Source organism: Clinocottus analis, unplaced genomic scaffold (genome assembly GCF_023055335.1).
Source record: "Clinocottus analis isolate CAN_PGR_092001 unplaced genomic scaffold, fCliAna1.0.p SCAF_1, whole genome shotgun sequence".
Taxonomy (NCBI): Eukaryota; Metazoa; Chordata; class Actinopteri; order Perciformes; family Cottidae; genus Clinocottus; species Clinocottus analis.
In genome coordinates, this window is record NW_027175820.1 from 14,569,157 (window position 1) to 14,592,698 (window position 23,542).

At 42.5% G+C, this 23,542-nt stretch overlaps 1 protein-coding gene across 3 annotated transcripts in view; it reads right to left on the minus strand.

Annotated features, from left to right (window-relative positions):
* The window catches only part of elp4 (elongator acetyltransferase complex subunit 4), a 56,381-nt gene that overhangs the window by 1,840 nt on the left and 30,999 nt on the right, over positions 1–23,542 (minus strand). The window lies entirely within an intron of this gene.

Here is a 23,542-nt window from a genome sequence, read left to right on the forward strand (position 1 = left end):
TTAAACCCTGTAATTTGCCCCTGAAAGAATCTACCATGACATCTGACACCAACTGGTCAAAGCTTGCGCTCCCACCCCAACCCTCTGAAACGTCCCCGCCTGCCACATCCTTCCCCCCTCAAGACATGCAGCTTTAGGAGAGCCCTTCCACTCCCACAGATGCTTATCTTTTTCTTAATGACTAGGTGTTTGGGTACAGGGTTTAACAGCATCCTTACTAAGAGATAATTCAGGACTATGGGACACTCTTTACCCCTCCAGGATAGACTACTTCCTCCCTTGGATTAATACAGCTTTTCTTGGAGCATTCAAAGGTCTCAGTGTGAAGTAATTATGTTTTTACATCCCTGATGTTCATGTCTGATATGAAGCCTTTTGCTGTGGCTGCTGTGGCTGAGAGGTCAGAGGTGACTCAAGTGGTCTCTTGTCTGTTCAACGCATTGCCTTTGTGTGTTTGTCAGAAGACCGTTTGTCAAGCAAGGAGTGGAAACAAGAGGAGAAGTCTTCATGCAGCCCTGCAGATTATCTGGGGCAGGTGAGCCCTGAGACACTGTGAAAGACCTATAATTTAATGTAAGATGGTAAAGGTAAGGTTACACCGGACTTGTATGTAGATGCACTGATGGAAAATACCACTGCGAGAAAGGACAAGAGATAGATGATGAGCATAAACTAGCTCTTTTGACACCACAAGAAGAATAATCAGCTGGTGAAAAGACACATGATAAATTAGCTAAACCTTTCTCTGTATAACTCTCTCTCTGACACACACACACACACACACACACACACACACACACACACACACACACACACACACACACACAAACATCCATGCAAACTCATATATTGGCCTTGAGGGGGCCTCCAGAAGCTCAAACTTCCACCGCTGCCAAACCTCACCTGTGTAACCTTTCGTGTCTTCAGCTCACTCAAGTGTGATTGAAAAAGAAAAACAATGCATTGATCAAGCCTGGACTCAGTACTGCTTAGTTCACCGCAGCGGAAACACGGTAGAGAGCGAAAAATCAATCACATATACATCACCCTCAGTGGGTGAGTAAAAAAATAAAAAAGACATCACACCGTTGTCTAGCTGTCACGCACCCATGGGCCTGGCTTCACCGTGTCTGTTTGGCTCTGAGCTCTGTGAACCCACTGAGCATGTGCAGAGCGAAGGTCAAAGCAATCCAGAAGTGCGGCTCAGCTCCTCTAACCTTTGAGTTCAGGGGCAGACGGGAACAATCAATGCTAACATCAAAGTTGGAGGGAGGAGCAAACAAAACCAATCGATCGGTTTGAAACACGGAGGGAAAAGGGAGCCGCGTAACAGTTATAGCAACCATCCTGCACGTCAGTGACAGATAATATTAGAGCTGATAACTGTTTTTTATTATCAGGGACATGAACAAATTCTTTACATTCTGTTAGACACTCCAAATAAACTACTTTCATGTCACAGTCAACGCAAGTTGAAGGTTCATTTTCACCCCTATTTAAAAAAGAAGTTGCACCCAGATATGTGAGGGGCTTCCATGAACATTTGCATTGACTCCAAATGAATGGAGGTCAGTGTAGGACTTAGACAGACATAACGAGAGTCTGCTTCCCCACGACCTGCACACTCCATGATGTAAACAAGGACATCCGGAAAACCCTCAGAGGCATAGTGGGGTGTATGTGTGTGTGAAGTCTTTCTCTGCTGCCTGGCAACCTTCACGAGGGTGGAGAAAGAGGAAAAAAATAAGAGGCGGGGGGTGTTGGATGGGAGTAGACGGCGGGAAAATAGACCATTGGCTGTGGTGCATTGGTGGAGGTCGGGGGGTGTTGTAAAAAATGGATGTGTGCCATAATGTTAGTGCAAGTCTGTGTGTTAGAAATGTGATGTTAGTGTTCCCTCCCTAGTGGCAGGCAGGGGTGAAGGTCTGCTCCGCTCCACAGCCAGAGGGGCTGGGGCCATGCTGGCAACAGGGTGAGGGGTGACAAAGCTCCAAACGAGCACTAAGCACTTGAAATGAGCCCTCAGGACCGGCCCGCAGACTAGCTTTGCCTAAGAAGGATACTAATATCACCCCACAATGGACAATTCCCCACAGCTTACTAAACACCCCAAAGACCCGGTTCTTAAGGAATATGGCACTTCATGCCGCTTGCAACCAGTCGCTCACAATCGCTACAAACACCGGAGGATGTTTGTGGATGCCACATTGTTGTTTTATAGCTCAGAAAAAGCAACAAATCATTTTAGTTTGGAGTCTAACAAAGTTATGTAAGTGCATTATTTTCAAAGATTCAAACAGACCCATTTTTACGACTGGAGCTTAAACAAGACCAACTCACACAAAGCAGCACCATCAAAGACATTCCACTGGTGGTAACGGCTCGCTAATGACTTGAGTATTAGGTGCTAATTTAACGAGTCATTTCTTCCATAGAGTTTGAGCCACACTTTCAAATGGCCCATGTCACTGTACAGCTTAAAACTATGGGAAACCTAACACCTTGGTGGAACGCATGACAACCGGTCGGGCTGTTCCAATCAGATTAGCCGATGTTGGAACATGCTGATGGAAGTGACACGATATTTACCATAAACACCTACTTAACACAATCATTGTTGTAATTTTGGTCGTATTTGTTGTAAGCTCTTTTAAGTCAGTGAAAACTGAACATTGTATCACTAAGCTGAAGTCATAACAATCACAGAGGAAATGTCGACAACGCAATCTGGTTATATGCCGAGAATGCATGAACTCAAGTTATCGTATTGATCCACCGATGTAATATATATATATATATATATATATATATATATATATATATATATATATATATATATATATATATATATATATATATATATATATATATAGTTTGAATTTATTTATTTATATACCACAAGTCCAGTATTCATGGGCAGTGGTCACATTAGAGGTGATACCTTTTGCCAATTCAATTTCCCCGAGCAGCACAGCTGCAGTGCATCCACTGTAAATTAATGTCTACGTCTGTCCAGGACACCAGGTCAATGTCCTCTATTTCCAGTCCCATTTCTACAACCAGACAAGGGTCAAAATGGTAGCAGAACGAAATAGGTAGAAATTTCCCAGACTTGCAGGTCTATCCAGTCACTAAACCAAGCTAAATCACCTCCCAGTGCCGTAATCCCCTGCACCTCTAAAGTTACACGGCATTGTGTGGGAAATCATTTGCTGAAGCTATTGGACAGGTCCTATAGGTTTTAACTTCAGCAAACCAAAACCCACATAATGAAGTGATGTCCGTTTCTTATTGGGGAAGCAAACAATCATCACATCTATGATGTACATTTCACAGAAAACTTCTGCTTCTATACAAGCAAAAAAGCAGAAACAACCCAGTATAAATCCCATCACTTTGGTAATTCTAGCTCACCTGCACCTAACAAAAGCCGAGAAGAAGCTCTTCCTTCCTCTTCTTTTGTCGTAACAAAGAGTGCAACTCGATCTGTGACCTTGCCCTAAGATTAACCCGTTGACTAGGGACGTTTTTATCTTTTGGACTTTGTCATCTTGTTTAGTTTAACAGCGTTGATTTAATGCATCATACATCAGGTGAGCATTATTTTTTGGAATATATGTAAATAGATTAATTTCATTGTCAGGGGGAATTTAAACATTCTCTCTGCAGCATTGCAAACTACTATTGGTATTGAAAACAATTCAACATCAGCCAAATTCGTCAAATATAACATTTTACATGACGTGTGAGGAAGGGTACATTTTCTCTATCGGTCCTCTTGACATGCAGCTATTGTAAACATACATATTTAGTGATTAAAAGAGGTGTAAGAAGAGTTTATGAGTGGCAGGAGAAGAAAGAAACAAATGTAAACTACACTGGTGCTCATCTCGGGTTTCTTTTTGGTAATTGGGTGATGGTCACCTGCTCGCCATGTCACCTGCTGCCTGATCCAGGATAATCTGAGAGGCAGGCATACAGACAGTCAGGCGGACTGACAGATACACATACACAGACACAGGCTCCTCATCTCTTCTGCTTCATGGCTAATGCATCTGACAGAGTAGGCGGCAGGCAGGCAGAAGGATGAGTAAGCATTTTGAGCGTAATTATATTCCCAAACACTGGGAGAACGGGAAGGGACTAATAACCGACCGAATTTCATTAAAAGGGAGCGTGTCCAAGCAGGAAATTGATTAGCTGACAATATTTCAAGGTTTTTTAATACCTAATGGAATGTTTATTGCTGTTCTCTTTGCTCTTCACTTACCCTTCACGCTCCACAGGCTGATGTAAAACAGCATTTGATAGTATCTGTCATGCTACTAAACATGACATGCTTTGGAATCAGTTGGCTCTGCGATGCATCTAAATAACCAAATGGACAAACAAGGGCCAAAGTGTAACTGTGCTGTAACACAACAACTTGACTTGTTATCTCCGTCGTCATCATCTTCAACTGAACCCTCCTCTGGGGGCCTCTGCACGGGCCTGTCAAGAACTTTGACAGGGGAAGCAGCGTGGGGCCATTTTGTCTCTTTTCAGTTTGGTTTTGTTTCTCTTTGGAGGGCAGTGTTGGTATGGACCGTAGGCGTTGTAGGGTGAGGGGGCCAGGGCACATTGACCCCAGTGGTGGTGGGGAGTAAAGACGGGGGGGTTAGTTGGTGTTATGGACTTGGGCATAGTCATGGAGTACTGGTCCACCCCTGGAGTGACATGGTGCCTAGGGAGAAAGGGAGGGGGATGTAGGGCATAGAGTACAAACATGTCTAAGTGCTGCCTTCACTACAGATAGGCCCATAGCAAAGAGCGTGGCTGCATGAGTTATGACAGCATATCTGGGGGACCTCTTGTGCCCTCCACCCCTCAAACATTTCGCGCCTCAAACCATGACTCTGATATGCACGTCCTCAGGTGAAAACACCACTGACACTTTTGGTAAAAGCAGGTTTTCCAGTGCTACACAGATGCCCTGCTATAATAACCGCACATGGGCGAAAATATTTAAACTTCATTTTTTTTTTTTAAATCTTAAAAACAGCATGAGGTTATAGCTTAATTCCACTAACAAAATGTTTATAGGCAATGGGTCACACTTCATTATAATCAAGTTCAGGCCACTTTGAGCATTTGCATTTTTGATAAAATGATCATAGCACAAAACAAAACAGTTTGGGAAATTAACCGGCAACATTTTTTTTGACAAATTTAGGACAAGCGTTTATTTGCGTGAGATGAGAAGAACAATACCACTCCTGATATCTGTCTTTCGGAAGCTTGATCAAGCATCCACTTAGCTTGAAGACTGGAAAACAGATGGAAACCTAGCCTAGCTATTTCTGAGGATAACAAACTACTTGAATCTCTCACCTTGTTGGTTTAATCCAAAAAGCAAATTGTAATAAAAAAAAGGAGGGGTTCTGTGCATAAGTAACTCAACACTGAAGTAGCAGCGACTTCTTGAGTCTCTGTTGGTTGTCTGGCGACCTCATGGAAACGACAAAATGGTAAGCGAATAAGCGTATTTCGCAAAATGTCGAAATATCTCTTTAAGATTACTGTCGGGCTCTGGTACTGCTTTAGTCGCCAAAAAATAAAAGCCAGAGCATTACCAAGGATATTTTGCCATGTATTATTCATTCTCTGTTCTGTCTTGCACTCAGTCTACAAGTGCATACACTCATGTACAAAAGCAGACAGACACACACTGCCACTTGCTTATGCATGTGTCACACAGAGGTATTTACAGCATGCGCACACAAAGCCCACCAGTATAAACTGGGTTTCCTGAACCCAGCCTGCCTTCCAACAGAACAACCTATTTCTCCTGTTGTCTCCTCTTTTGCGCCGTGATGGAGTTCAGGCAGTTTACAAGCATGACATTTGGCAAAGCGAAAGGTCGTCTGGAGGTTACTGTGTCATCCTGGGTAAGTGGCTGACCCCTTGGGAGAGGTGGGGGCGATCACACTCAGTTTAGAATAGTCGGTTGTTGTGCTTGCAAAACACCAGAGAGAGAGAGCCCACCAGAACATATACTATGACAGAGGGCAGAAGATAACAACATGTTATCTGTCATTTTAAATATTTCCAGGATCAACATGATTATGTTAAAGCCCCCGCCACAAGTCTGTGAACCTCCAACCACTCGCTTTCTTGTGCTGGTCCTGCACAGAGCTGTATAGCTCTGTGAGGCACAATATCCTTACTGACAGAAGTACACAGCGGAACAAATATGTACTCTTTTCAATCAGCGTGGTACCACAATGGCCAGCACAAAGTGGCATATATAAATTTGTCAGTTAACTTCAGGCACTATCCAATCAAACAGATGGACGACAAAGGCAACTTGGACGTATGTACCAGCTAATAAGGAATTCTGTATCATCATTTAGCAAAAGAGAGGAGAAAAAGTAAACATTGAATATAAATATTGAAGAAAAGTCAAAGAAAAATAAGTAAGTCCACTTTCTCTGTAACCCAAGACTGGAAGAGAAGATTCATCAGGAATAATTTTTAATATGTGTCTACATGAATTGAAGGTGCGCGTGTGGGGGGGAGGGTAAAATAACAGTGTGAGAGCCTTCAATGTTGACCTGTTGCGAGTATACCACAGGAAGATGTGTGCATCTGTATGTGAGCATCTTAACCATTTTTTAAACACTTATGTAGAATAATGGAATGATGTGTTTGTAACACTTGTGATGTCTTTGTGGTTGCATGCATGTGTGAGAGTGTGTGTGTGTGTGTGTGTGTGTGTGTGTGTGTGTGTGTGTGTGTCTGCACGCATCCGTGTCTGTTAGTCTGCCCGGATGAATAAAGGGGGGTCAGTATAATCCATCACCAGTGGATAGTCCTCACAAAAAAGGAGCCCTTTTTGCTGAGAGGACAGCCCTTGTGTGGACAAAGACCACCATACTGGGGACTTCATAGGACCCAGCTGAAAAGGTGTTGCCCAGAGTAACCCCATTCACATTAACAGGCATGCTGGCCAAAGCCAGTCATTACTGCTGACTTGGACCAGCCGGGCCACACATAGACCAGCCTAGAGCCTCTAAGGCCATTCACTCCACATCAGCCCACAGGCAACCAGCCTGAACTCTGCCATTTAGGAGCATCTAGAATTGTTACCGTTCTATTCGACTGTCTGTCTTGAGAGCTTTGATATGTACAGCCTTTGAGTGAATTCATAAAAACGGGAATATACAGTTCAAAAGGGAAAAAACCTTTGCCTTTTCATTAAAATGTGTCAATAGTGTGACAACATAGGAAATATAATCTCTTGGATAATACAAATTAGCAGCAAGATAACTTTACGACATTTAGCTAAACCCAGTTAAGAAGTAACTTTAAGTGTTATGGCAGAGAGAAGACGTGCTTCTCAACTAACACTTTCCAAGTCCTTGAATTTTGTTAAAGGAAAATGTGTTTGAGTAAGACATAAAAACAAACCAAACAATGCAAAATTGCTGGCAACCATGAGACAGCCTGCCTTATGACATGTTTTATATCTAGTCTTTCAAAGGGCTCAGGTATCCACATCTACTCGTTACCCCTCCACCACTGCTATTTGTGACACTCTGAAATGAAGGTCACTTTCACAGTGAAATGATAAATGAGAAAACAGCTGATGTGCTCTCAGTGGAGTTGAACAGGAATCGCTGGGGGCTGAAAGCTTCGTTCCACTAATCTACTGAGTTCCTAAATGCACTCTGGAAAACTGAAATCTGACCTATTCTCTGTCTCCACTCTGATGCAAACTTGCAGTACAGCCGAGCCAAGAGGGGCAGAATACTACAGAGAAATGCTGAAACTTCTCAAATAAAAACCCTTGATTTTATGTTCTTCATTCAAATACCAATTTACATGAAACTTGACCTTCGACAATCAGACACACCTCTATCTCTGACCCCTTCCTTCACTCTTGCCCTATTTGTCCTCCATTCTCACCCTGGCTCCACCTCTGCTCTCCTCTCCAGTGTGCTCCCTGTGGGCAGGTGGTTGTGTAAATTTAGCCACAGCTAGGTGAGGTGCTTCCTGGGTAGACTGTTGGCAAAGCCACCTTTAGGGTGTTTAAGATGTCAGAGGGAATGAGACATCACCTCGGCTGCCCTGTCAAAAAATTCACCACCTTCCATTTTCCCCATAACCTCTAGGTCCTAGAAACACTGTGGGTGATGGGGAATTCTTGTTTTGTGTTTTCTAATTTAGCCCAAAACACACCAGCCATTATCTAACCTAGAGCGCTGGCTGAGTGTTAATTGTGAAGCATTACTAAAGCCATTAAAACAGTGAGACAGGGCCTGGGGAGAATGCATGCTCACGTAAAAAAAAAAAAATCAGAGAGACGGTGCTAAATGCATGTGATATCTTCTCTGCAGATGACCCCAAAAAAGATGTGGCACTGCAGACTATGTCTGGATTTTAAAACAGTAACAAGAAACAACACATTAAAAAAATATTAAAACTTCTTTTCCTCAAAAATCAATTAAAAGTGGCATTATGATGAACAGCATTTACAGACTCACATTTTAATCTTCATTATGTAAATATTAGTAAAATGAGACTGAATGCTGTATCCATCAAAGACTTGTAACAACATGATAAAGAACGCAGCATTTTTATAACAAGGTATTTAATATTAAATGTCTGTAGACTTTTTTGTAAATGTCAGTCCAGGTGTGTTTGAATTGGTATACATGATTTATCCCCAAAGGTGTTTAAGAGTTGATTGGGAAAAGAGGAATAATCAATATCAGAGCAAAGGGAGCGAGCTGCAATAGCAAGATGGTTCAAAAAGTGGCTATTCTGATTATGTGAGATCCTGATAGATCTAAGATCCTTTCTTAATTTAACAAAACTGCGTTTGACAGTACTTTGCGAAAAATGTGAACATAATTATTGAGCTTTTCATTTTGTGATGTCTCTGGCAATAGTTTTAAAAGACAAATGGACACATATCTAAGGTTCGGGTGGTTGTACTTATTTAAAAACCTTTGATCATAAAACCACAAAAGCTTGAGGAGACTAATGGGTAAGAATATTAGTTTGATGATTTGAGTGTAATTATGTTCACTGATGTAGAGTTTCAAAAAACAAAACAAAGTAAGGCGAAGCACAGTGATGGCTTCAGAGCACTGTTGAGTTGAAAAGAATAACAAAATTGGAAAGCGTTCCAAATGTGACTATCAGTTTCTTCATTCTCCCCAATGTTGAGTTAGGCGTTTTGCTGGGAAATGGGCAGCCTGCCAGATTGGGGCCAAGTCAGAGTTGTCAGGGGATTACAGTTCTGCCTTGCTCACTGCAGGGGGTGCGGAGTGGGCCTCAATTATCCTGGAGCGGCGTGTTTGATTTGGCCCGGCGCTTTTGGGGACAGACCAAAAGCTGAATAATGCACCATTAGCAACTCAAAATCCTGCCCTAAAATGAGTCCACTTATGCATCACATACAGTAATTGTGTGTCTATCAAAGGCTGGCAGGTCTACACCAATTACCCTGATAACAACAAAACAATCTATGCATAACATTATCTGCCGAACACCTGTGGGCAGCCTCAAACATCCAAGTTTCCCAGTCCAAAACTTCTACATCTCATTCAAAGTCTGTCATCAGCACACTGCAGTGAAATGAAGTGCCAACTTTAGAGTGCTAAAACTTAAAAAAAAAAAAAATGCAACATTACTTTGAGATAATATGGAAGAAATGTGGTGTGATGGTCAAACTGTTTATGCTTGTATTTACAAATATGGAGCATGGCAGAAAGAGATTGTGAGAGAGCAAAGAGAGAGATAGAGAGGGAGATCCCCTTACTCTGGCTACAGTTGGAGCTGTGCAATTGAATTTCACAGGATATGAGGCAGCAAATGGCATGTAAAGGCTGAAGCGTCAGACGGTTGCTGCCACACAGGCCAGACAGATAAGGGAGGTGGAAGTGAAATCATTAGGTAACTCTGCAGGACATCAGGGGTTGGCAGGGAGCTACGAGAGCCAGAGGTCCTCCTTGAGCTCCATTGAACACCCACTCAGCCTGATATACATGCACTTATAAACACACAGGGAAAATCACTTATACAAACACGAGCCGCAAGACAAACAAGGACTCAAGATAGCGACAGGCCAACAACCAAAAGCTGTTTTTGCCCTCTCTACCCACAAATACAAGCACATGAACACACACAGAATATATGTACTGTGCGTGGACACACACACACACACACACACACACACACACACACACACACACACACACACACACACACACTTCAAACAGCAGACGCCTCATTTAGGTATCAGCCCCAGTGATTGTGTTTGTCCACCTGGGTATGAAAGAGCCATTCTGGCTTGTGTAGAGGAAACAGCAGTGTGGTACAGCTCAAGCCGGAGCCCAGCTAGGCTACGTCTGTCTCAGGCTCTCAGGGAGGGGAGCAGCCAAGTGTGGATGCACCTCATTACCTCACTCATCCACACACCAATTACCCCTAAATAAATACACCCAGCCCACAGGCAGCAACAATGACATCCAGCCTGAAAGGGAAGAAAGGACGCCGTTCAGAAAGCATTTGCACGCACAGAAAAGTGCTGTTGGATAATGATGAAAAAAAGTACAGAGAAAAGAAGCAAAAAGAAGGACATGCAGGGGGCTCCAAGTCTTTTTAAGAGCTCAAAGACGAGACGGAGAAAGAGAAAGAATGAAACAAACACCGAGCAAGCAGAGTGAAGTGATTCAGAAAATGATAATTTCTTGCTAAATTTCACCCAACACATCCGCAAATGATTGTTGTGTCGGGGGAGGGGCCAAGTTTAATTGTTTTAATGCATGCAGCCATGAGATAGCTCTGCCACTGACTAAAGCGGTGATCACTGTGGAGCTGACACATATTTGCATGTAAGACGGACCGCTTGGGGTAACGGCAGTGTGTCCGAAGGCGAAAGAACATTGGCTAAAAAAAAAAAAGAGAACTAAATTGCAGCCAAAAAACTTTATCTCAAAAAAGGCAAAATATGGCAGGTGGCATGTGACTAGCCCCCCAAAATATATTTATAAAAAAACAACATTTTACGCTGTTAGCAGTGAAAAGTCGGTTACTGGAGTGAGAAGGTGAGCGAAGGATGCAGAAAAGGTGTGTGGCAGAGAAAAGAAAACAGATGTGTTTTCAGGGAAGGGGGGCACTACGGGGAGAGGAAGCCAAGAGTTCCTTCATGCCCCCTCCCTCTCTCCCACCTCCCTCCATGTGTGATCTTTCTGCATGGGTGACTCTGTCATACCTGGGGGACACAATGGTCTCTCTCTCGCTCTCCCCCATTCTCTCTAATTCTCCTCTTGTATGTCTGTGCTGGGACTATGGTGAGTCAAGCCTCCTTGGTTGTGTGGCCAAAGATCCAGAGGACTATTGGATCTATAGGCTCTATAAAATATGATCAGCGGTGTCATTAACCAATTCAAAATAACACAAATACTTTATGAATTAAATTCTAAATCTCAATCAAGGAGCAACTTGGAAAGTAAGTGAACCACTTTGCCAACGGCACCCAAAGGCGTAGAAGATGATTCACTTCCTCCTCTGACACCTGAAGTCGTGTCAGGCGACGGCAGGAACGGTACATCACTGAGGGGTGAGTGTAAGAGGCCTGCATCAGAATATAATCATTGGTTTCTTTACAGTCGACAGGATGTACGAGCCTATCCAAAACATGAAAATAACCCACATGATCAGGCCCGACCGGTTCACCTGACTCGAGGCAAATTCCTGGTAAACAGAAACAACGGCTGGGAACATGTCAGTTTTCCATGCTGTTGACTTATGTGATAAAGATGAGAGATTGAATTGAAGTGAAAGGAGCAGGTTTATTAGTATTCCTTCCTGGGAGGGCATGTTTGGTGCCACAAATGGGTGGAGCGGCGTTGACACGCTCTAGCAGCATAGTCAGGATTCCTAGTGCACAGATCATCCCTCAGCTGGAATCAGACTGCGTGGGAATCCCGGGCTTTGTCACATACAACACAAAAGGCAAAGCGTGCGAAGATGTACCGGCCTTGTTTTTTTTTTACACAGGTTCAGTTAGATTGACCTGCAGCTGGACCTTAAAATAGAAGAGTTCATTCTCCCTTTTTCCTCCCTGCTTGATGTAGCCCGGTGTTTTTCCTGGGAGCTCAAGTGTTTTACATTTTCTGCACCTTACAACACCCACACATGCTGTTGTCAAACCTTCAGCCACCTCACTCACACACACATATATACTGTGAACACATCATCGTCTTAAAGGTAATCTTTTTTTCATGAAAAGGTCTATAGGCACACACACATTTCTACATATGAGCACTAACACTTTCAGAGAAAGCGTGTGAACAATGAAGAGACTATCCCAGCAATTCCTGCAGAAGAAACTCCTTTGTAGAAAGGTTTGCGTGAGATGTCACACACTACCTGTGCCTGAGAGGAATGCACAGGAGATATGCAGGATCCTCGAGTACACACCCAGAGAGACCGGATGATCTGTTCACAAACATACAAAAAGGAAATTGGCCTGCTCTTGTTGATTTTCATCAACACATGTCCTGTGGGCAGGATCTGGAACGCCAGCCACTTCTGTCTTTTACACAACAAATGGTAATCTTTGTACTCATTCATGAGGAAGTCATCGTTTGTGGTTTATAATTATTTTTTTTGTAGTAGTTTTGAGATTATCCCAAATATATTTAAGTCTTAATATTTTTTCCCAAGTTGGCCTATGTTGTACAAAATATTCATATTTTTGTGACAATGTTTACATTGCGACTTATGTTAACACACTGGATTCTTATTTGCAGTTTGCAGATGCAGACGACTCCAAAGCAAATATGTCCCGACAAGTCAGTTTTTGCCACGATACAATGCAACACAATCAAACAACACAATGTACACACTGCACTGGCGAATCAAACGTGCAAGGAAACATTCTCGTTAAATCATTTTGTAACGCAAATGGTGTAATTCAATTGCTGAGACGGAGGATAAAATGAGGGCCATTTTGACAATGTTCCTTTTCCCACTGGTGCCTAAGGAAGCACACCTTGACCAAGGAAGCCTTTTGTGTGACTTCTACAGTCACCCAGTGAATGTGATACACTAGATATGTAGCAATGTGACCTTAGTCTGAACAGTAACATCCTAAGACATACAAGTTATAGTATACATGTGACTTTTACATCACAGGTGGTCGGATGTAAGTAACATTTGAGGTTCAAATAAGGAGACATTTCTCCAGAAAGGCTTTATTAAAGTGGGTTGCTTCTGTTTTGTCATGAAAATTATGTTTTGTTTGCTCCTGTATGCCAGGTGTGACATCTTGGTATGTTCCTTTTGCACATGCTGATCAGTTCAGGAGCATGGCCTGTCCAGACAAGTATTGGTGAAGCTTGTTATGTAAAAGTAGGATCCATATGCTATCTGAAGTCTTAATTGTTTGAACTGTGATAACACATATAAACAAAACATCCGGCATGTATAGTCATATCTTAGTTATTTCTTCTCCCAGTGAGTAGCGTATGTTTAAAACTGTTAAAAAAATTCACAAAATAATCATCTTAACAAACATTGTAAAAGCATGTAATCCATCCTCTCCAGAAAACCAATCTGAATAAGATTGAGCTTAGTTTATCGTACACAGGACTGCACACTACGACATATCTTAAACATACTGTAACATTTGAGTGGGGAAATTTTGAATGGAGTCAATTTAAAAGTGATTGGGTCTGAATGTCCACATCACAATGTAATCTTACAATCTCTCATGATTGCACAATATCAGAATTAGCAGGACAAACGCGACACATCACAGTTATATGGACCATATATATATTGGCAAAAACACTTACTTTGTCTGCCAAATCCCTAAATTAACACCTTTTGGTGAGAAAGCTCTATTTTGAACACGTCACACAAACACCACAGCTGGCATTCAAGGGTAAAATTAATTACTTCAGATACATGTGCTTCCTCTCAAAGTGGCAGACTTATTTGCATTGAGGAACATTCAGCAGAAGTAATCGATGCACACACAAAATACGGCCACCCAATGACCCCGGCCCCCGACTCAAAGTCCCTCCCCGTCCCCGAAGCCCTGGCGGCTCATCCATGCATGGAGGAACAAACGCAGGTAGCGAGAGCAAATCAGACTGCAACAAAACACAGAAACATGAATAGGAAGCATTACAATGACGGGCTGGATGCAAGACAATGGGCCCGACATTAAACAAACGGCAAATCCCAGGATGGGCTGTGGGAGTACGATACAGATTACAGGCACCTAGTCCTTGCCTGGGGAACAGGGGACAGGGAGAAAAAAGGACACAATATTGCAATCTGACAGCTGACGTCTTCATATAAATGTATGAATTTACATTCCAATTAGAAGAAATTTACATCTTAATCACAGCGAGCAGTGTGTCGGTCCCTCGGTTAGTGTGTTGCTACGGTAATGAGGTGGGATGCTGCTGTGCTCTCTCATCCAGACAGTGATCTGTCAGCAGACGACACCTCCCTGTTATGAGGGAGCTGCACCCTTAAATACAACCGCCGCCACAATCCGGTAATATCCGTTGAAATCTGTCTTAAATACCAACAAGGTGGGAGCTGCCACCCGAGGATAATGTGCCAAATATGGAGTTTGAAAAACATCAAACATATCTTAAATACAGTGCACTGAACCAGGAGTGTCTTAACTGTCACTCAAGTGACAAGCTTTCAGTGCTCTATGGTATTCCATTTCTAATTTCCATACTAATAATGGGTATATTATCTTTAATGGTTGGACTTTGTTTCAAGGAATTTGAAATGGATGGTGAAACCGTGTGTGGAATTACTCAAACATATCATGTCATCAGATCACATGCTATTCTGGTGCTAACAGCGACAAAGTGAATGGGTGAGATGGAAGGATTAAGAACGTATCATCAATATCCTTCTGGTCATAATCTGCATCAATGTGCAATGCAGCATACAAGCACAACGTCAAGGAATGCGCACAAAGAGAGGACGTGTGTACACTTGTGGGGAGAGAAGAAAGAAAGTGCAGAGTTGAGAGGAACCAGATCCGCTGAAAGAACTTTGAGTTTGTAAAGTCTACTCAAGGACACTTGTTGTGGTTTAGTTCAATTGGCAGACAAGAGCTGCTGCTGGTTTGAGGTTTTGAAAGTGAAAGCACACAGACAAGCCTAAAGCCCGGGCACGGCCCTTTTGTAAGCTCACAACGGAAAAATAACATACCTCACAATGCTCTACTGATATCAATTTTAATGAGTCCAGAAATGGGACTATTTAATAAAAAAAAAATATTAAAAACTTTGCAAGAATAACTTCTGTCCATGAAATCATTTACTTGTAGAGCAGCACTGATTGCTGACAATGCAATCAGGACGAGCAGATTAGCCAGCACGACATAGGAGAGCACATAAATCAGTTTAACACAGTCCTTTGCCATCTTCACGCTTGACTTTAATACAGGGATGTGTGAACAAAAAATCGGAGGTAAATGAGGCATGGCCTCTTTATCACCCACCTCGTAGCCAATCAGGCCTTTCCCGTCAGAGACACTGCTCTAATGGCTGATATCTATGGAAGCAGCCTATTACTGGATACTGCCTGTAATTAAGACAAGTCAGATTACACCAGGCCAGTGCTTCTTCTCTGATATGTAGGCTGCCATTAAGGCCAGAAGTGGTGATGCGCTTGCAAACCACATGGAGAGAAGATAGAAAGCTCAAAGGTTTAAAAAAAAAAAAAAAGACGTGTGCGTGTCCTGAGTAGGTGTCGGATGCGTCCCCAAACATCACAGGTGGTGATGTGGGGGGCGTGTCTGGGATTCCACTTTAGCCTGCAGGGTCTTTGGAGAGGATGCTGGGAAGCTGCACACACATGCACGCATGCGCTATGTCAGGCTGGCTAAACTGCTCGTCCTGATTGCATGCGCGCACACACACACATGCGCGCACACACACATGCGCGCACACACACAGCACTTATCTTGCATATTCTAACCTAACAGATTGATTCCCACAGCAGTGCTGCTGTGTCTGGGCACTTCTGTCCGACCATCCAAATGAGGTTGTCTATCTCTTTTTTTTTGGAGGGCGGAGGGTGGAAGGGGGGGGGGGGGTAAAGTTGAGTTTAGCAGGAATGTTCATCATGAGTACAACATCTTAAAACAGGCACCAGCTTATAAAATGCCGAGCTGACTTTGTGTCTGGTAGCAAATGAGGTGAAAAGGGTGAATGTGAAGGCTGTTTAGTTGGATTAAAGCCTCTCAATGTAGAGAGAGCAACACTCTTAAAAAGCTCGCTAAGATTAAAAAAAGAGGAGAAAAGGGAGGGAGCGTTGACAAAAGAAACAGAGTGAGTGGGAGAGAGAAAGAGGGAGTGCATTTGAGATGGGAAAGCACTTCTTTCTTTCTGTACACAGAGTGACCTTGCTAACACTCTGCCTACTCTAATATTCACCACTACACATGCTTTTGTGCGCTATTCCTTGCCCATCTAAGCACGCAAACCCTCCTCTCAATACACATACTACTCATTATACAATTTTACTTGCCGACGATCCAAGACTTGCACAAGCATTAACGCTCTTGTAAAGATTCAAAGACACACACGAACACCAAGATGTGTATTTTGTTGAGGGGTGCAATACATTCATTGTGCTAATTTAATTATAATGTTGTGCATCACAGCTACTGTTTCCTTGTTGGACTTCTGTTGATGCAGAAACTCAAAGGATGACTGTTAAATGTGTTTTTCAAGATGTGCATCAAAGGAGGCTGTTAACTTTTATGTCCTGTGAGATTAATCTGGAGAGGGACGCTCATAGTGATCTTTCCTCTTGTTGAGGTAAGCAGGTTGTTTCTGATATGAGCAAATTAAGTCACTTGAGAAGTGAAGATTTTAATATCTGCAACAGAGACAAAAAATATTCCCAACATATTTCCACCAAAGCAAACAAACAAACTAAATATATTCAAACTTTTGAACTAGAAATTAAGATGAATTTTCTTACTTTTTGTTAAATAAAATAAAGCCATGAAACAATGTTTTGAACACTTAAAACAAAACTAACGTTTTGAAATCGCAAAGGCATGTAAAGATACAGTCAAGATTAAATGCATGCTGAACACATGCACACAAATACACATATAGGCATGCACACACACAAATTCACGGTGGGTGATGAAGCAAGTGTACACATCGTCCCCATACAAACAGTCTGTGTAAGTGAGCGTACAGCACCAGGCCATCAGATCACTTCCCTCTCCAAACATGAAGCCTTTAATAGATGTGAAACTCTAGGCCCTGGATCTTTTCACACCACTGAGTCGCAACTCACACAGAAGAACAGGAGAGGATGACAGAGCAAAAAAGTAAAACAATGAAAAAGACTCCATGCTCCATTCATGATGAGGGGACCAAGCAGAAATATAGCTAGATTTGATTTCATTCATACAAATCTTGACTTGACATAAGATAATATGCTTGTCTGATGGAGAAACAAGAAAATTCACAAGAATCTTCAGACTAACATATGGAGTAACCTTTGTGGCCTTCCGGGACTTGAGGGTGGTGGGGGGGTTACGCGGGGGGGTCTAACGCTCCAAGGACTGTAGGCACGCTAGGGAGAGGTGAGCTGTCACCCCCTATTACGCTCACTGCCTGAGCTCAGAAAGGGGGAGGGGTAGAAGGAGAGCAGGCAACAAAAAAAAAAAAATACTGGTTCCTCACTAACCGCCATCTAAAGCCATCCGCGAGCCTCAAAACCCTCAGTCTACAACTGCCTCCTGGGAAACACTTGCACGCAAGTCCTCTTCATCCTTAGCTAGCGATGGGGCATAATGTGTGTGGGGGGTTAAAGGGAGGGGTTTCTGTGTGTAGAGTTGGGCTGTGTAAGCAGAATGTATGGATTGTGCCTAACAAAAGAACAACTGTGCATGTTTTCTTACTTGCTTAAGAGTGAGGACATATATACTGATATGCAGTTAAGCTGGGTCAAGAAAAGGAAGTGATGCAGATAGAGAGAGAGAGAGAGAGAGAGAGAGAGAGGCAACCCTTGTTGTTAAAATTTAAAAGGAGGGCAAAGAAAAGGCAAGAGGTATCTCAGGGGCTCAATGTGATGAGACTGCCAGTAAAGGTGCTTTTGATAATCAATAACTGACAAAATGTGTATACTTCAAGAAGACTGCAAAGTCCTTTTCATACTGATGTAAAGAATAGAAGTGCAACTGGATAATAAGTAATACTGCCAACGCGGCGTGAACACAGACATGTTTTAGCTTTTTATGCGACATATAACATGCAATATTATATCCCAGTAGATAAGAAAGCTTGCCTCAGATTTGACCTTTTGCTGCCTTTTGTGTGAGTTTGTGTGAGCACTGCTTAGGAGCATTCTGTTCCCCAGATCCCACTCCTAACACCCCTGTCACTCATCATCACTCATCATTGTTAGGGACAAAAGGAAAGTTTGGTTAAGCCACACACTGAAGTATTCTCCCACCCATTGCATCCCCCACCTTCACACATTCACGTATGTGTGTTAGGTAGCGCACGCACGCACACACACACACATGCACAAAATAAATTTTTATTTTTGCGGCATAAATGCAAGACCACTGACTCAAACATGCACTCGGATGGGGTCGCAAACTATTCGAGAAAGCGCCATCAACTTGCCCTCTAACTTGCCTTTTGAAGTGCAGGCTTGTCCTTCAAATGGCCCTCTGACTCATCTGCTGAGTGTAATTAAAGTCTATTCAGGGCTCTATGTGTGTCCTAACTGGCCTCCATAATTTGGCCAAGCCTTTCAATAGCCACCTGTGAGCTCTGAAGGAAAAGGACACTTGCTCTCATAAAATACATGAGCACGACTACATTCAGCGGCCGGTCAACTTCTCTCAATGGCCGACACCACTTTAAACAACTCTGTGTTGATTGTTGGGTGAATCCTTTTTAAACACAACCATATTCACAGTAGCAGGGGTTAAGTACCTCCCGTGATTAGCTGAAACAAATGCCTTTATGGTGTGCTTGGAGAGAAAGAGAAAGAAAGAGGATCAAAACACCCAATTTGTTTTTCATCAAGCAAGGACTTATTGACGAATTGTGGACCAGTGTCCAACTGGTCCACACACACATCATCGTGTTCGGACACATTATTTGCAACTTAACAGGGTAACTGTGGCCTAGTGGTAGAGCATGGTCGTCATCCAACCAGGATCGGCGGCTCAATCCCCGAGTCCGCTAGTCCATGTCGATGTGTCCTTATGTGTCTCATAGGGTGTGTGAATGTTGTATACATGTTAGTTAGTCCTGATGGACAGGTGGCACCTTGCATGGCAGCCCCTGCCATCAGTGTATGAATGGGTGAATGAAGACATGTAGTGTGAAAGCGCTTTGAGTTTTTGGGAGACTAGAAAAGCGTCATACAAGTACAGTCTATTTACCATTTGTGTTTAAATCACAGCAGCACAACATACATAAATACTGAACAGACACACAGAGAAATGCATACACACACTCCTCCTCCTGACCCCCCGAGGACACTGAGCACCGAGTGTGGGAAAGTTATTTTTAGGACCCAAGCAGAGAGCCTTCCTGAGTTGGATGCTCCTGCTCCGGATCAACATTCCACCTTTGAACCACTCTGACCATGGAGCTGTTTGTGCTCATTGTGGCAATTTGAACTTTTTCTGTGGACTAACAGCAGTGAGGGGACTTTTTCATTTTGGCTGGTTTAAAATGACACGATCTAAAACAGGACAACTTCTGCCCTTCGCCACCATTTATTCAAGTCCCAGCAATGATGTTAACAGGGGTTCAACGCAATTTTAGATTGGGGATTGTTTTTAGCACTGAACATCTAGCAACATCTAGCTTTTTGAAATTGTATGCATGATTGCAAATACTCATGCCCTATTCTGTATAGTCTAATATGCAGATTGACTGATTATTTAATGTCTATTAAATGAAACACTCAAGATATGCATTTTGGTTGCTGTATCAGTTCTAATTTATTATAATGAACAAGTCTAAGTATTATGTTTACACAACCAAAGAACAAAAGTGAGCAATGAATGATGCTTCACTGTGAGAAAAAAACAGTAGATGCTTTGCACAGGGTTTACAGTGAATCAGTCCTGTAAATAATGATTTTTTTTAAACAACAAAAGCACATGGACCTAGGGCAAAATTAGGAGATAACAATAAAATGATTCAGAAGCCAAGGATACAGTGAAGACCCAGTTTATAAGCACCATGGGGCCTAAGGTTCCCTAGTCACTACCATTATGCTAATACGGAACCCTTTCTGAACACTTACACATACCCTATAGTACCACAAGACCCCATGGATGTGGGGTGGCATGCAAGTTACAGCCTTTTTCCCTTTCTCCCTCTAATGGGAGCTGAAGACAACTAGGCTACTTTAATCAGGTCTGAGTCCAATGTGGCCAGTCTAGTCTGATGGGGGCTGAGTGGTGCATGGACCATGTTAAGGGTTCACTGCTCACTGATGAAACGGCTTCACTTCCAGGGCAAGTTTAGGCAGACCACACTCTTACTCAGTCTGGCAGGAGGAGCACATATGCCCTGTTTGGTTTTCCTTTAATACTCTACGTTTGTAAGAAACGTTTCGGCATTGTGTTGATATAGTATAGAGGGCAGTACATTTGGCAAAACCCCAGATATTCTCTTGTTGCACTTTGACTCGACTAGAGCAAACACAACGGCTACTACTATTCCCCCCCCTCCCCCAAGGTATTTGAGGATAAAATGTTTTAAAAATCCTTCACTAGTGATTTAGCTATTGTCCTTATGAATTCTGAACCTTGACCTAGTCAAGACAAGCAGATCCTCTATACAATAGAACCTCTATGCCACTGCCAAATATGCATTTCCAGACGTAAAACTCAGTGTAACATTTATACGATTTGGAGTTATTGAAGTAGGTTTGGTTTTCTCAATCAATAGATTCAACAAAGATCAATATTTAAGAAGTTCATGCACCTGTGCAGCACAAATCCCTTGCAGGTCTCATCACGCAGGTCCCAACATACAAACAAACACAAAAAAACACACCCCCCTTCCCCCATCCCACACACACACACAAGACTCAGCACAAGTATAGGGCCTTTTCAAACATCAAACACACATGCACATTTTCAGAATAGATAAAAAATCCCTGTTAAATAATAAATGCAAATCTGGTGTATGTTGTGAATATTGTTCGGCTGTGGGGTCGGATCGCGTGCCACTGACTGGCCTTTACCAGGCTCTCTGTCTCTCTCTTTCTCATACACGCACAAACCATAAGCACACCTCATTCCAAATTGCGAAAGAGGCTGGTGCACCAACGGAGGAAGTATAAATTATTCAATTGGAATATTATTCCAAAAGGTCCATTCCCATCTGATCGTGATTCCCATGGCAGACATACACATCACTGGCAGATGTGTGAAGAACATAAGGATTTTTTGCATTCTACTAATAGGTTCACGACATCTAATAAGCCTATTGTTTGTATTCAGTTTACTTAGTCTGCAAATAGTCATTGTGATCCGCTAATGGAAGTAAATATTAAATGACCCAGTTTTTTCTCCGTATGAGTTCTTTTCAACAATGGCTTTTCTCTGATCTTTAGTACCGAGCATTATTTAAGACTTGGGGAAGCAGATATATACGACCAGGCATGGAATACAAACAAACATATAAGCAAATACACAAACAAGCCCTGAGGATTGGGTCTCTGTCTAACTCATTCTGCATTCTACAATTCTTTCTTTCCCTCCCTTTTTATTTCTCTCTCAATAAGACGGTTTGGTGCCTCTGAGGAAAAGCCCTCATTTTAATTAGACCTGACCTGAGAATCACTTAACTGCTCCTCTCCGTTTATGCCTCCCCCTCCTCCTCAAGCCTTCGCTCTGCTCCTCACATAGGTCCATTAACACCCTTCCCTCGGCACCCACAGGCTTCAACAGAGAGCAGACACAGGCGTTGTCTTAAAGACGTTTTGAGGACATGCCAAGAAACATTAACCTACTCTATACACCTCCTTCGGACTCTTTCAGTTCGGCTTCCTCTTCTCTTTAAGTCTTCCCCTACTCAGCACCATCATCACCCTCTTCATTCCCCTTTTTATGCTCCCTTATTGCTTCCACTCAGCTTAAAAGTACTCCATACTAGCTGACTAATGTCAAGTGCATGTCATGAGGGATAGAAGGTCATTGGATAATCTGAGATGTTTGTATGACTGTAGAGTTGGTTTTCTAAAAGTAAAAACTACATTGCATTGTCAACCTAGAATCACATGCATTAAATTAACATTTATTTACCTTTAATGCAGGACTTTGGCTGACATGATTTGTTTGTTTGCTATTTTGGATGTTGATACCAAAGCTTGCATTGAAATAGACTTGTTGTGTTTGTGGGCATGTTTTGTTTCAGGTAATAGTGAGACGACAACATAACATTCATGAAGTCCAATCTGAGTAGAAGATGAGTCTCAAGGCCTATCAGAGGCCAAAACACTGCACAGTAGTTTCTTAGACTATATTTTTACGACTCACAATGGCAATTATTTTGTCTTTTATACAGCATTATCATATGCTATAAAGTAGCCAGCCACGAAGGTGTTCTCACTTGTATTTGATTGGCCAACGAAGCACCTTGAGGGGATGAAGTTGCGCTGCGTTTTAGCAAAAGTTGAGCCAAGTTCAACTTTTTTGCTGGAATCTTTAAAAAAAAAAAAAAAAAAAAAGAATCTCTCCAAAGGCGACTTAAAAATTACAACATAAAAAAATCAAAGACTACAAAGTTTAGCTTGTAGCAAATACCTGCCTACAACCTACATAGCCATCCAAGTGACGAGGCAGTCAGGGACACCTCTAAATGGCCTGTCTAGGAGAAGACTAATTTGACACAAATCCCCGTCTTATACTGTATTTGACCCTGTGACCTGCCTATGGCACCCCACAACCCTAAAGGCACATAGCCTGTCAGTTTAAAGGGTCAAACAAAGGTAAGGAGAATGTAATTGTGTACCATCTGCATTCTTCAGAGCTTCATCCTCAAAGCATCTTGCATTGTGAAAGCAGAGAAAGAAGCCTGTGACGGCTTAATATGAGTGAGTGAGAAAATTCTCACGCACACTGCATGTCACCTTCGTGCATGCATTTCTTAATAAGTATGTGGTTGTGTCATTGCATGAATGTCAATATGCGTGTGGGGGTAGGCTATGTTTGAGTATGTGTTAATCTGGTCTAAACACCTAACACTCCCCTACCTGCTCAGACAGGGCCATGGGTTAAATCTGCCTTCAGGCGTCATGGCTAATAACTACTCATCAACCGCGATTTGAACTCTTGGAAACCGTCAACCGTTTTCACAGTTACCTTATCAAGGAATTAAAAGAACTTTACTGATGGTGCTGAGTGCGGGGCAGCGAATTAATGGAGGCTTGTAAAACCTAATACATTAGGAATAACATATTATTAATTATAACTGAACACAAAAACATGTATCTATTG